Consider the following 15019-nt stretch of genomic DNA (forward strand, 5'->3'; position numbering starts at 1 on the left):
GATCCCACTTTAAACTGTAGGTTCAGTTTCAATTGGCCTATCTGTGCATAAAGTGGATTTAAAACACAACTCAAACAAAGGGGCAAGAGGGAAAAAACTCATGTCAACTAACCACCACACACACACAAGAGATAGCACTACCTCACCCATAACAAGCCAGTAGCCTGACGAAGCTGCCAAGAAGGTGACGACATTGACCGCAGTCAAACACTATGTGGAAAAATGTGTAGTCAGTTGATTCCGATAGGCTTTGCTGTAATATAACATAAATATTTAACCACAAAATCCATTTCCCCCACAATGTTGTTACAAAAATACTGATAATTTTGCATAATTTCCAGGATATTTAGTGTCCTCAAAAGTGTCACATGGCACATTTTGTAGACCCCATGAAATCTGAAACTTTGGAAAAGTATCGACTGGCATCAGTGATTAAATCTGAACCATTATCACCATTTTCAGCAAATACCAATAGGTTGGTATTGGCATCAACTCATAGTTAAGAGTCTTACTTAGATACAGCATCTGATTAATGTAAAAGAAACCACATATTACAACATAATAATTAACAGCATACATGTTAATTTCAAAGAAAAGACTTTATTCCTTATATATAAAAAATGTCGAAAGTAGTGCATAATATACAAAAGTTGTATTATAAACAAGTAAATGTCTCCTACAAGTACATCAAAGCCACATTGCAATTGGTCAATCTTTCATTACAATCAACTGCATTTCAAGGAACACACAAGCTTACAAAAAAAAAACAGTTCAGCTTAACATTCATATGTTCAAAGGCATAGAAATACAATATCAAAGCTGAAAATTGTAATGTTTATGCTGACAATGCATAATTGGTTTCAACTGGTCCATGCATAACGTGTATCGACATCACATAATTCACATGTGGGAATGTAGTTGAACTTGGCACAAAGCATAGAATCAATTTTCTCAAAAGATAGAAATTTTAACAATGCCATTTCAAAGGTAACCAAAGTTTGTTTTTCTTGATTAATGATCTCTTCTAAACATAATTATTTGACTTGTGGCATGTGTACATAATTAAAGAGCGAGAAAATCCACTGGCAAGTGCATCCTGGATAAATCCTAATAGAATTTCTGCAGATTTTTTCCTGAAACTCTCAACCTTTTCAACACCAAGTTGACCTTTACTAGTTCTCATACATTATGCTTTTCTACCTCCTCTATGTCAATCAATGATGAGAAGATGAATTGATGAAACTGATGAGAGAACAAGTACGTTTGAAGCCAGAAACTCTGGCTTTGCAGAACAATATACTAATTCCAACTCCACAGTCTTTTTACTTGAGCATGTCCTATTAAATATAAGAACACATCTCTCAAATTCACAAGATCTACTTGCTAGCATGTGGTGTGGAGAAGGTTTCAAATCTTATTTTCTTCCTTTCAATGTATTTCTTTTGTGTTTTATTAAGAGGAAAAAATGGTAAGGTTTCCTCCTTGCCATGAAGGCACATAGGATATCTGAAGATAGGAATCCACACTCTATTGATCTCCGCTATTGTGGAGGTGATTTGCTAGTTGCCATTACTGCAGGAAAAATTGCCACCCCAGAAATCGAACCTCAATATCCTGCATGATGGTCGCACACCCAACGAAATGAACCACAGTAACTCATGTTTATTACATCTTCATTTAAAATGTGTATCTACTGATGGCTGTTGATTAGTTCATGTAAGTTAGCATAGAAATCTATCATCAAAAAGTATTCAGAAATTGCACTAGGTGAAAAGTAAAAATCTGTACATTTGGCATTAGCACAACATGGGAAAACAAGTGTATCACACTTTATTATAACAATCTATGAAATCGAAAACAAAACTAACTTTCTTAAGGTTTTATTTTTTTAAAAAAAATAGCAATATAAGTATGTAGGGATTTTAGTGAAAACTGCAAGTTCAACCAAAGTCAAGTCTCCTCAAGCCTGCATTTTTTTTATCATTTCTACATAATACATCTCTTATGTGTGTCAAAACCTAAAGTAATATAATTTATAGAGACAGCTTAGCTGTGTTATCTACATATTTACAACATATTGTAAATATATATTTTTTTAAACCTTTTCAAAATTTGATTGGAACCTCTTTTGGTTTCTTTAGACAGTTAATATGCCAAAACAAGCATGGATTGAAAGAGTTATTGTACTATATAATTCCCTAAGTCCTTAATGTCTTTATATATCATAATTGAGCCTTTCCAGGCACAAGTGAACATTGTAACAAATTGTTATTTCACACAAGTCCTCAACTTTGTAATATTATCTAAGACACTAACACATGTTGCTTTATTTTGTTAGCCAAATTTTCAGATTGACGTTGGTTGTTGTTCAGGGTTGGAAAGGTTATGATAAAAGGTTAAGACATGGATAAAATTGATTAAGGGGATGAGTTATATTTTCTAATAAGGTGCATATTAACTTCAATTCTGTCAAAATGTATGCAAGTATTAGAAAAGTGAGTTGTATTAATCGGATCAATACCTAGCTTAATAATCAACATAACACTTATTAAAAATATTATCAATGCATGTGCTTTGAGTACCACATGTTTCTTATGAAGAACTTTAACTACTTCTTTGTTCCTTCTTTCTGGCATGACTTCTTTGTTCCTTCTTTCTGGCATGACGACATGGGAAGTATAAGTCATGACTAACCGTGTAACTAATTGTGTGCTTTATGCAATTACATTAAGCAACATGTTTCCAGAGTACCTAAAGAAGTAATACTTTCATAAGTACCCCTGTAAAATGCAGTTCTTCGTGTGTGAAGAAAACTATTAAAATGTAAGAGGCATTAGAAAATTTTGCACATGTCCTGACCTTTTACCATGCCTAATAACTTTTACAGCTCTGCAGAAGCATCACGGTTTCTCCAAAAATTTGGAAAACAAAAACAAGGGTAATCTTGTATTTATATTTGTACCAGGTGGTTCAAAAATAATTTGAGGGGGTTACAAAAATATACTACAAGTAAACTATTGAACTTACATTAATGAAACCAGTCCAGAATGACCGAGGAACACAAACAGTTTGTGCGTGTATGTTTTGTTAAGCTGAGAGTTCACTTTCTGCCGCTAGGCAACACTCTCATCACCCACATCACTCAGTGTTTTGGTTCCCTATATCACCGGACCTTACACCATGTGACTTCTTTTTGTGAGGTTTCCTCAAAGACAGGGTATTCGTCCCACCGATGCCACATGATATAGCAGAACTAAGGGAGTGTATCGTCACAGCGATATACACTACTATCGAAAGTCCCGTGTTGATGCAAGTATGATAAGAACTAGACTACTGTGTTGATGTATGTCGTGTTGCCCATGATGCACACATTGAACATCTGTAGCGGTAAAAAAGACCTGAGTTCCTCATTTGTTCTGGACTGGTTTCATTCATGTAAGTTCAATAAATTTTTGTAACCACTCAAGTATTTCTGAAACACCCAGTATTTTCTACCACTTTTGGCTAATTGCGATCAGGATGGCATGATGAAAATGATGAAGGGACACTCTCAAAGAATTCCCATGCCAAGATTTGAACCAAATAACTTTGGTAGTGAGATTGAAAGTCAACCACTTACACTCAATTACAGAGTAAGTTCAAGGATTGTCTTGGGATTACTATCTTATTAATATTAATGGAATACAAATTACAGCAATTTCTATGCAACATTAGAAAAACTGACTTTTCTACCTTCTACCAAAGTCAAAGCAGACACACCAAATTTATCTACACAAGAGGAAGAAAAAAGTAATAAATAAGTAATAAAAAAAGCATCACAGAATACAAAAGGCACTGAAGATGAAAGACTACACATTCCTTGGTGTTGTCTCTAGGTGATGCTTTCACAATTTTGATTGGTGATGAAGTATAGTTGACATGGATGAAGTGTAGAAAAATCAGTTCAATACACATTGCAAGATTTCTCAATATATTCCAGAGAAATAAAATATATCCATGGGAATAACAGAATACAAGCAAATGATTTGACAGCCTGCTATAATTTACACAAAGGCATGCAAATGTCATCTTTAATTGTATTTTGCAAATGTTGACACATTTTCCTACAGGAGAAAATTGAAGACAAAAATTACACTCTTATCCAAAGCTAAAGAAATTTTGTTCTTATGCAGCCAAATTTGATGTAATCTAGTATAAATAAATTAAAAGTGAACCAGAAGTTTGAATTCTGAACCTGTGCTTACCAACCGATTTAACATATTCAACTGTTTGCATTTTTTTCACTCTAGTTTCATCTTCGAGTGTTTCTTGCCCAGATATATTTAAAAGAGAGTCTAAAAAGCATCAGTTCAAAATTAATAACATATCTGATAAAATTTTTCCAGTCATATATCCCACATTGTAAACAAAATGTAACTTTTGCAGTCATGGAGAAGTGTGTGAAATGTGTAATCTTCACAGATTCTATGACTAAATGATAGCCATTTTAAATATTCAGATTATCTCACAAGTAGGGACATGAACATTTCATTTATTTGTTCAGTTAAAAGTGAGTTTCCTAAAGAAAGATCTTTCCGAGTACAATAATCTAGTTTCAGTGAAAAGTCAAATTATTTCCCCCAGAAAAGTGGAGGCACTAATAACACAGTTATTCAAGCAAAACAAAACAAAAAATATGTGAAAATGGAATGGAATTGTGTGGGGCTCCCGATGGCATAGTGGTAATGCCATTGCCTCGTAATCAAGGGGTACCAGTTTTGATATCTGGTGAAGGCACATAGCGATTCAGGCTCAACATTAACCCACTTTAAACTGTAGGTCTGGTCCAGATTAGCCTATCTGTGCATAAAGTGAACTTGGAACTCAAAAACTTGTACATCTAGAAAAAAATACACCAAACGCATATTAACAGCAGCAGCGTTTTCGGTACTCAACTGACAAAAAAAAAAAAAGGTTGAACAGTGTTTGAAGTAAATAGAAACAAAAAGGTCACATCTCTACTCATGTGTGAACACTCTTAGGTTACACTAGTTTGTTTCACTCAGTTAAAATTAGGTTCTAGTACAGGTTTGGTTAGGTTAGGTATGGTCAGATAGCTGGCAACCAATCAGAGAAGTTACTGGCCCTGCATATAAAAGTTTAGATATCCTGATCAAGTGTCTACTGTGGAAGACTGCAGCGTGATTAAGTAACAGACAAGGTGTTGCTATACAACACCCCAAAATTTTCACAGTGCATGCAGCACATTTAGCTGAAGAAGCTGTCTTCAATATTATCCTAGCTATGTTCTTTGCAGTGTTCCTTCAATGTACAAACTCGTCTTTGTCCTTTCTAAATTTACAGACTCATTATCAACACAACTGGCTGAATGATTTCAATTACCTATACAAAATTGTCAAGGACAAAAATTGCTTCAACTCACTCATTCAGGAATTCTATTTTCGTTTTATGCTCACAGCATGCGACAACAATTTATTTTAGACAAGCCAAGAATTGAATTAAAAAAGATCTCTTCATACAAACTTCCAACTCAATGGTTCAGTTGTTCCAAATTGTCATTGATATTTCTTTATGAGGAATACATTTTTATTATTATTTTATTTTTATGGCATGTCTCGCAGAGGCTATGAACTTCTGCCCACAGAAGAAAAGTTGTCGGTGACTGGTGAGAAAAATTAATCATGCTCTTACCCATGTTGTGAAGATATGGCTACATACGTTGTGGTTAAAAGTGAGGTATAGAAATTTGGAGCAGTTTCAACTTTGAACCTGTCAGCAAATGGCACAATTAAATTGGAGACCGTTCCATCACGTGCGGGAATATTTTTGTCAGAGTATGATGATCCATCGTGATACATGTTCTCCAATAATGTAAACTGATGATGTATTGTTGTTTTCTTTATTGATGATTTCAATATAAAGTGGCCACTCACTATGTGCTCTATCTGAAATTTAAATTCATTCGGGCCTTGTTTCAATGCTGAAGGTATGAAGGTAGTATGATCAGCACAATGCTCCAGATGGCTTTAACGCCCAGAGCACACCCTCTCTTCCCGGTACTCACTAATTGGAAACTGGGCGAGTTTCAGCATCACTACATGCATGGACTGAAAAAAATTATTTCCCAAGATTACCCCCTCCCCTCCTGGGTCTACCAGGTGGCAGTCCAATGCCATACCAATTGGACCTCCATGGCTCATTCAATGCTATGACACATTGGAAAACTGGCATTTTATGACAATCAGTTTTTGTCGCCTACTTTTTTTATCCTAGGTTTTCGTTGTTTTATATTTTTCTGTAACTTCGTATCCGCTTGAAGCTTCGGTAGAAAAACACCACGTTTCGGAACCTTTTGTGTTTTTCTGCTTTTGTCGACTTTTCCCCCTTTCGGTCGTAGGAGCTTGGAACCAACAATGTGCTGTGATAAATCTTTCACTGTTTTTGAGCGACTTTTGTGCATTTGGCGACGGACAGTCAACTTGGGAGGCCAATTACTGGAGGAACATGTTACGTACCGGATGAGGGTAGAACTATTCTTCTCACCCCATTCTAACGCAACACGTGTGCCCCAAGAAGCTGGACCAGGCAAAAAATGGACGCTTGACCACCAACGTCGTAACTTCAGATTCCCGCGCCTAAAAGTCAGTCCGTTGTATTCGAAGTTTCAAGCTGTCTTTATATAGTGGCAGAACGAACAAACACATACAGTCTACCGCCAGTTTTCGAACCGACAACACCTCTGCGACAGTCGGAGTAAAGATTCGGGACTTTGTCTTTTTCTACCACGCTGTGTATTTTATCCTGCGTGAGTGAGTGACAGTGACTAGTTGTACGAATACGCAGTGTTAATTAGTGACCTGTGCACTGGATTCGCGTTATTCGTTTTGTGACGAGGAACATTAATACCACTATGGCGGGCTAATCACGAGAGAAGGAGGGCCTATGGGTCTTCCTAGCCTGCATGAAGCCGACAACGCAGCAGATCATCGCTCAGCGTCGCGACGTCACACCACTAAAACGCCACATCGCCACAAACGACACCCACAGCCCGATTAGAAGTCATGAAATGATACCGCCGAAAGCCGCCAGTCGAGACGCCGACGCCCGACGAGAATTCTACGGAGAGAGAAAGAGAGAGAGAGAGAGAAATTGGAAGATGAAGCGACACCAGCCCACACTTAGATCTACCGTCTAGAAGAGAAGATTGAGATAATGAAGCGACACCTACTGCGTCTTGAGACGACGCCGATGTCCCACGTGAGATTAGCAGCGAGAATCCACGAGTACCCCCGGTAAAGGAACTTCGCCCGTTTTTCGCCATCCCTCCAGAAAGAGAGAGAGAGACGATGCGAAGCAATTAATCGCTCCATTACGAGGCCGACAAGATGATCGCCGTGATGTTGAAGCGTGAAGGAAGGTGTGTCCAAGAAGATTGCGAAGTGCCGCTACAAAGAAGTAGCGTGGGGAAGTGTTAGTGTCGCAAAGAGGACCGCGGGTTAACGTCACGCCGCCGTTTAGAGGACTACGGTAAACGTCGATGAAACTTCTAGAACGCCGAGATGGTATAGTATACTACTGTTAATTTTCTATTATGTGTGAGTGATCATCTACCCAAGCCTCCAAAGATCGGCCGTCGGACGAAAAGATACCTGTATTTAAAGTTAAAAGTCGCAAAGGTATTGATTAAATTATTTCTTGCCAACATCATCTAAATTTCACGACAATTGCTAATTCGGAAGATATATTCACAGCATACTGTTGTTTTTCCACGCTCTGCGCCGAACTGTTGAGTAATAATTTTTATTTATGTCACCTTATATGCTTTACTCGGTAAAATATTTGATTAAAAACGGCATAAATCGTGTATCTCTTGCAGAGATCACCTCTCAAGTTTGCTAAGGGAGGAAGTAAGTTAACATCGTGCTATTTTTAATATATATTCATACATAAGTGTCTTCACTTTCCAGTCTGTAAACATGTGTGTCTTGCAGTTGATATCTAAGCCTAATGTTATCGAAGTTCCAAGGCGCATTAGTGATAATTCTACAACAATTATTTAAATGTCTAAATAAATTGCAAGAATAAAAAGTTTACGTGTCATGCCCGTTGGCAGAATGTAATGAGCACGCGCAGATGAAAGTTTAGTATCTTTAATTCTAAGCACATTAACGTCTTCGGGCGCAGTTTAATATTCCTATGAAGAACTAAATATTGCATGGTGTCCAAAAAGGGCCAATGTACTTATCTTAATGTAATTATTCCCCTGCGGTATGAGAGAGTGTGTGAATGCTTGAATGATAGTGAGGGGTTGTGTAATGTGTCTATTTTTTGTGTGTTATATAATATACATTATTGTTATATATGATTTGACTATGATTTGTGTTTAAACATATAGTATACTTATCCTCATAACTGGTGGTATTTATATTTTAGTTCAACGTTAAGTCAGCAAAGCATTTCTGCTTGCTAACATCAATTATTATTATTATTATTCAACGTCACTTTATGCACGAGTCGGCTATTCGTCGGGGGTAAAAACCGATCCGGTCACACGTACCCTGGAATCAAAACCGTTAGCTGGGCCCGACACCTAGGAAGGGGACTTCGGTCTTCCCGACTAAGTGTCAAACATAGGTCATGTATAAAAGGTCCGGTGAGAATTTAGGAGTAACATGTTACGTACCGGATGAGGGTAGAACTATTCTTTTCACCCCATTTTAACGCAACACGTGTGCTTGAAGAAGCTGGACCACGCAAAAAATGGACGCTTGACCACCAACGTCGTAACTTCAGATTCCCGCACCTAAAAGTCAGTCCGTTGTATTCGAAGTTTCAAGCTGTCTTTATATAGTGGCAGAACGAACAAACAAGTACAGTCTACCGCCAGTTTTTGAACCGACAACACCTCTGCGACAGTCGGAGTAAAGATTCGGGACTTTGTCTTTTTTCTACCGCGCTGTGTATTTTATCCTGCGTGAGTGAGTGACAGTGACTAGTTATACGAATACGCAGTGTTAATTAGTGACCTGTGCACTGGATTCGCGTTATTCGTTTTGTGACGAGGAACATTAATACCACAATGGTGGGCTAATCACGAGAGAAGGAGGGCCTTGGGTCTTCCTAGCCTGCATGAAGCCGACAACGCAGCAGATCATCGCTCAGCGTCGCGACGTCACACCACTAAAACGCCACATCGCCACAAACGACACCCACAGCCCGATTAGAAGTCATGAAATGATACCGCCGAAAGCCGCCAGTCGAGACGCCGACGCCCGACGAGAATTCTACGGAGAGAGAAAGAGAGAGAGAGAGAGAAATTGGAAGATGAAGCGACACCAGCCCACACTTAGATCTACCGTCTAGAAGAGAAGATTGAGATAATGAAGCGACACCTACTGCGTCTTGAGACGACGCCGATGTCCCACGTGAGATTAGCAGCGAGAATCCACGAGTACCCCCGGTAAAGGAACTTCGCCCGTTTTTCGCCGTCCCTCCAGAAAGAGAGAGAGACACGATGCGAAGCAATTAATCGCTCCATTACGAGGCCGACAAGATGATCGCCGTGATGTTGAAGCGTGAAGGAAGGTGTGTCCAAGAAGATTGCGAAGTGCCGCTACAAAGAAGTAGCGTGGGGAAGTGTTAGTGTCGCAAAGAGGACCGCGGGTTAACGTCACGCCGCCGTTTAGAGGACTACGGTAAACGTCGCTGAAACGTCTAGAACGCCGAGATGGTATAGTATACTACTGTTAATTTTCTATATGTTTGAGTGATCATCTACCCAAGCCTCCAAAGATCGGCCGTCGGACGAAAAGATACCTGTATTTAAAGTTAAAAGTCGCAAAGGTATTGATTAAATTATTTCTTGCCAACATCATCTAAATTTCACGACAATTGCTAATTCGGAAGATATATTCACAGCATACTGTTGTTTTTCCACGCTCTGCGCCGAACTGTTGAGTAATAATTTTTATTTATGTCACCTTATATGCTTTACTCGGTAAAATATTTGATTAAAAACGGCATAAATCGTGTATCTCTTGCAGAGATCACCTCTCAAGTTTGCTAAGTGAGGAAGTAAGTTCACTGCGTGCTATTTTTAATATATATTCATACATAAGTGTCTTCACTTTCCAGTCTGTAAACATGTGTGCCTTGCAGTTGATATCTAAGCCTAATGTTATTGAAGTTCCAAGGCGCATTAGTGATAATTCTACAACAATTATTTAAAGGTTTTAATAAATTGCAAGAATAAAAAGTTTACGTGTCTTGCCCGTTGGCAGAATGTAATGAGCACGCGCAGATGAACGTTTTGTATCTTTAATTCTAAGCAAATTAACGTCTTCGGGCGCAGTTTAATATTCCTATGAAAAACTAAATATTGCATGGTGTCTAAAAAGGGCCAATGTACTTATCTTAATGTAATTATTCCCCTGCGGTATGAGAGAGTGTGTGAATGCTTGAATGATAGTGAGGGGTTGTGTAATCTGTCTATTTTTGTGTGTTATATAATATACATTTTTGTTATTTATGATTTGACTATGATTTGTGTTTAAACATATAGTATACTTATCCTCATAACTGGTGGTATTTATATTTTAGTTCAACGTTAAGTCAGCAAAGCATTTCTGCTGGCTAACATCAATTATTATTATTATTGATTATTATTATTATTATTCAACGTCACTTTATGCACGAGTCGGCTATTCGTCAGGGGTAAAAACCGATCCGGTCACACGTACCCTGGAATCAAAACCGTTAGCTGGGCCCGACACCTAGGAAGGGGACTTCGGTCTCCGGACTAAGTGTCAAACATAGGTCATGTATAAAAGGTCCGGTGAGAATTTGGCATCCCGATCAGGGACCGGTCTATCTTTTACCCTCGTCGAGGGAAGTACATTTTTCATTTTTTTTAATTGATAGATAGCGTGAGGATTTTTTATTTTCTTTGGTTAAACTTTTATTGGGTATTTTTGTGTTTACCTGTATTCTTGTGGCGTTTTTATTATTTTTTTGTGTCATTTAGTATTTTGTGTTTGCGTTATTCATTATTGGCGCGAATTTGATTAACGTAAAGGGCAATTATGTAGGCGAATATCGGCAAGGGCGAATTTTCTAGGAATTATTTCATGCAAATTTAGTGGCGACTTTCTTTTGTGTGTGTGTGCGTAGGCTTCTTTGTAGGTAGCAGAAAGGGGACCCGTCGTGCCCTCCTCTCTGCACTTTTGATAGTTATTTGTTTGTATTGTTTTTTCTGTAGTGTGTTTCATGTTTTTGAAGTGTATACTTATTTTCTGACAACCTCAGGACATAGCGAGTGCTTTTAAGAATCTAATGAAATTGCGAAGTGATAAAATTATTTACGGAAACATGAGCGAAGCACGGAATTGTGTAATTTGTGGGATTGAAATCCCATTAGGGGTAATAGACCCGTTGAACGAAGCGCAGCCGCGTTGTAGTAATTGTGTTATTTCGTCAGGAATGTCAGGACACGGGGGCTTAGTTGTAAATACTGAATCCACGCCACCTTCTGAAGATCCGAATCAGCTGACCGCTTCCCCTCCGGAAGAAGTCGCTCCGATGAAAGAAACAAATGATGCATTGAATAATGGCGCCGGCACCAACGACAGGATGTTCGAGATGATAAGACAGCTGATCCGGGCGGAGCACGCAGACACACAAAAGCGAATCGAACAACTTGAGACCCGATTCCAGGAAGTGGTGCGTATTTCGGTGGAACAAATAACTGATCGTCTTTCCACGCGCTTGCAAGACAGTGAGGAGAAACTCACCGCGAAAATAGCTCGCTTGGATTCCCGTGTTGATGACCAGGACCAGCAGTTGGCAACGCTGTCACGACGGACAGATCAAACGGACCAGGATTTGGCAGTATTGAGACAATCGTCGGCTCAGCTTGAGGCTACCTGTCACCAGAACTTCGAAGGTTTGAGAGAGCGCGTGGCGAAAACAATAGGCGAGGTTGATGACCATTCCCAAAAGATACTGGCTTTGGAAAAAAGAATGGGCAGTTTGGACCTTTCTCACCCTCAGAAACGAGAAACGCCCACGGCTACGAGGACGAACCCAGGTACTTCGACCACCAGCAATAACGAGGACCCTTTGCCTGAATTCAATGAGCTAGCGGACCTAAGGGAAATCGGTAGGGATGGAAAAGAGTATATAGATCTTGCACAAGATAGGGACAGATGGAAGGCCTGTGTTGCTGCAGCCATGAACCTTCGGGTTTAAGAAGGCTAGAGAGTTAGTTAGTTAGTTAGCGGTAAATGAGAGTTTCCCCGGTTTACCCACTCGACTAGCGACCACCAGCAGCGAAGGTCATTATTCAGTACCCACAATTCCTCTTGAATATAAAACCCATTTCAAAAGATTCAACGGGGCTGATCGGGTTTTACCGTCTGCATTTTTGGAGGGATTTGAAACTACCTCAGAGGAGCTGTCCTTAGGGGATAATGAAAGGATCCTGGTTTTGCGAGGCTTAATGGAAGACCGAGGGCCACAGTTCACCAGCAGTGTCTGGAAAGATACCCTTGAAGCTTACGGTGTGAAACCCCTCTGGACACCGTCTTACAGGCCGCAGGCGAACCAGGTGGAGCAGATGCACTGCGAGATGAACCGACTGCTGCGAGTGTTCTGCCACGGTAACCACCAGGAATGGAGCAAGCATGTCACTTCTGTTGTACTTTTACTCAACAACACGGAGTCCGACACGTTAGGATTTACACCTGCAGAGCTTCACTTCAGAAGTGTCCAACGAGGAGATGTGATACGTCACTTCGGGTTACAGGAGGATGACCGCGACCCGAAGGTCAGTGACAAAATCATGATGGCCGTAGAGCGTGCCAAGAGCGCCAGGAGAAAGGCGAATGAAAAGGCGACGCGAGCCGGCGCCGATATCAAGCAAGGAGATCTCGTGCTTGTAAAGAACCACGGCCTGAGCTCGCAGGTCGAAGGAAAAATAAAGAAATTATTTTTCATGTACGGTGGACCATATTTCTGTAAGGGCAAACCTGCAACGAACATCTTGGATCTTGATGATTGCGTAACAGGAAAACAACTCGCGCCGCAGCACGTGGAGAATTGCAAACGATGGAACTGCTCTGAAGAGAAACGGGAAGTTTGGATGAAAAGGTATCGCGAAATCTGCAATTTGCCATTGGGCACTTAAGAGACATTGTGAAGGGAATGTACAATTTGATTTGTTTTGTGTTTTTATTTATATGTCACTTATTTCTATATTATTAACTTCATTGCTATTTTTCAACGTTATGTATTTTCGTATTATGTATTATTTGAGCCCTGTTTAATTGTGTATTATTATTGTGAATCATCAAGGAATTTTTGTGTGAAATTTTATATACAGGGTGCTCACATAAAAAGTATTTTTCATGTATAGATTTATATACAGGGTGTTTCAAAAATGTATTCATATACAGGGTGTTTTAAAAAATATGTAACCTTCAAAAATCTCCCCAGCCGACACCGATTTTCAAGCCTACAATTTTTTTTAAGTTAGGGGGGGCGAGATATGACAATCAGTTTTTGTCGCCTACTTTTTTTATCCTAGGTTTTCGTTGTTTTATATTTTTCTGTAACTTCGTATCCGCTTGAAGCTTCGGTAGAAAAACACCACGTTTCGGAACCTTTTGTGTTTTTCTGCTTTTGTTGACTTTTCCCCCTTTCAGTCGTAGGAGCTCGGAACCAACAATGTGCTGTGAAAAATCTTTCACTGTTTTTGAGCGACTTTTGTACATTTGGCGACGGAAAGTCAACGTGGGAGGCCAATTACTGGAGTAACATGTTACGTACCGGATGAGGGTAGAACTATTCTTTTCACCCCATTTTAACGCAACACGTGTGCTTGAAGAAGCTGGACCACGCAAAAAATGGACGCTTGACCACCAACGTCGTAACTTCAGATTCCCGCGCCTAAAAGTCAGTCCGTTGTATTCGAAGTTTCAAGCTGTCTTTATATAGTGGCAGAACGAACAAACAAGTACAGTCTACCGCCAGTTTTTGAACCGACAACACCTCTGCGACAGTCGGAGTAAAGATTCGGGACTTTGTCTTTTTTCTACCGCGCTGTGTATTTTATCCTGCGTGAGTGAGTGACAGTGACTAGTTATACGAATACGCAGTGTTAATTAGTGACCTGTGCACTGGATTCGCGTTATTCGTTTTGTGACGAGGAACATTAATACCACAATGGCGGGCTAATCACGAGAGAAGGAGGGCCTTGGGTCTTCCTAGCCTGCATGAAGCCGACAACGCAGCAGATCATCGCTCAGCGTCGCGACGTCACACCACTAAAATGCCACATCGCCACAAACGACGCCCACAGCCCGATTAGAAGTCATGAAATGATACCGCCGAAAGCCGCCAGTCGAGATGCCGACGCCTGACGAGAATTCTACAGAGAGAGAAAGAGAGAGAGAGAGAGAGAGAGAAATTGGAAGATGAAGCGACACCAGCCCACACTTAGATCTACCGTCTAGAAGAGAAGATTGAGATAATGAAGCGACACCTACTGCGTCTTGAGACGACGCCGACGTCCCGCGTGAGATTAGCAGCGAGAATCCACGAGTACCCCCGGTAAGGAAACTTCGCCCGTTTTTTGCCGTCCCTCCAGAAAGAGAGAGAGACACGATGCGAAGCAATTAATCGCTCCATTACGAGGCCGACAAGATGATCGCCGTGATGTTGAAGCGTGAAGGAAGGTGTGTCCAAGAAGATTGCGAAGTGCCGCTACAAAGAAGTAGCGTGGGGAAGTGTTAGTGTCGCAAAGAGGACCGCGGGTTAATGTCACGCCGCCGTTTAGAGGACTACGGTAAACGTCGCTGAAACGTCTAGAACGCCGAGATGGTATAGTATACTACTGTTAATTTTCTATATGTGTGAGTGATCATCGACCCAAGCCTCCAAAGATCGGCCGTCGGACGAAAAGATACCTGTATTTAAAGTTAAAAGTCGCAAAGGTATTGATTAATTATTTCTTGCCAACATC

This window comes from Lepisma saccharinum, chromosome 11 (genome assembly GCF_977018435.1).
Source record: "Lepisma saccharinum chromosome 11, izLepSacc3.1, whole genome shotgun sequence".
NCBI classification, from domain to species: Eukaryota; Metazoa; Arthropoda; class Insecta; order Zygentoma; family Lepismatidae; genus Lepisma; species Lepisma saccharinum.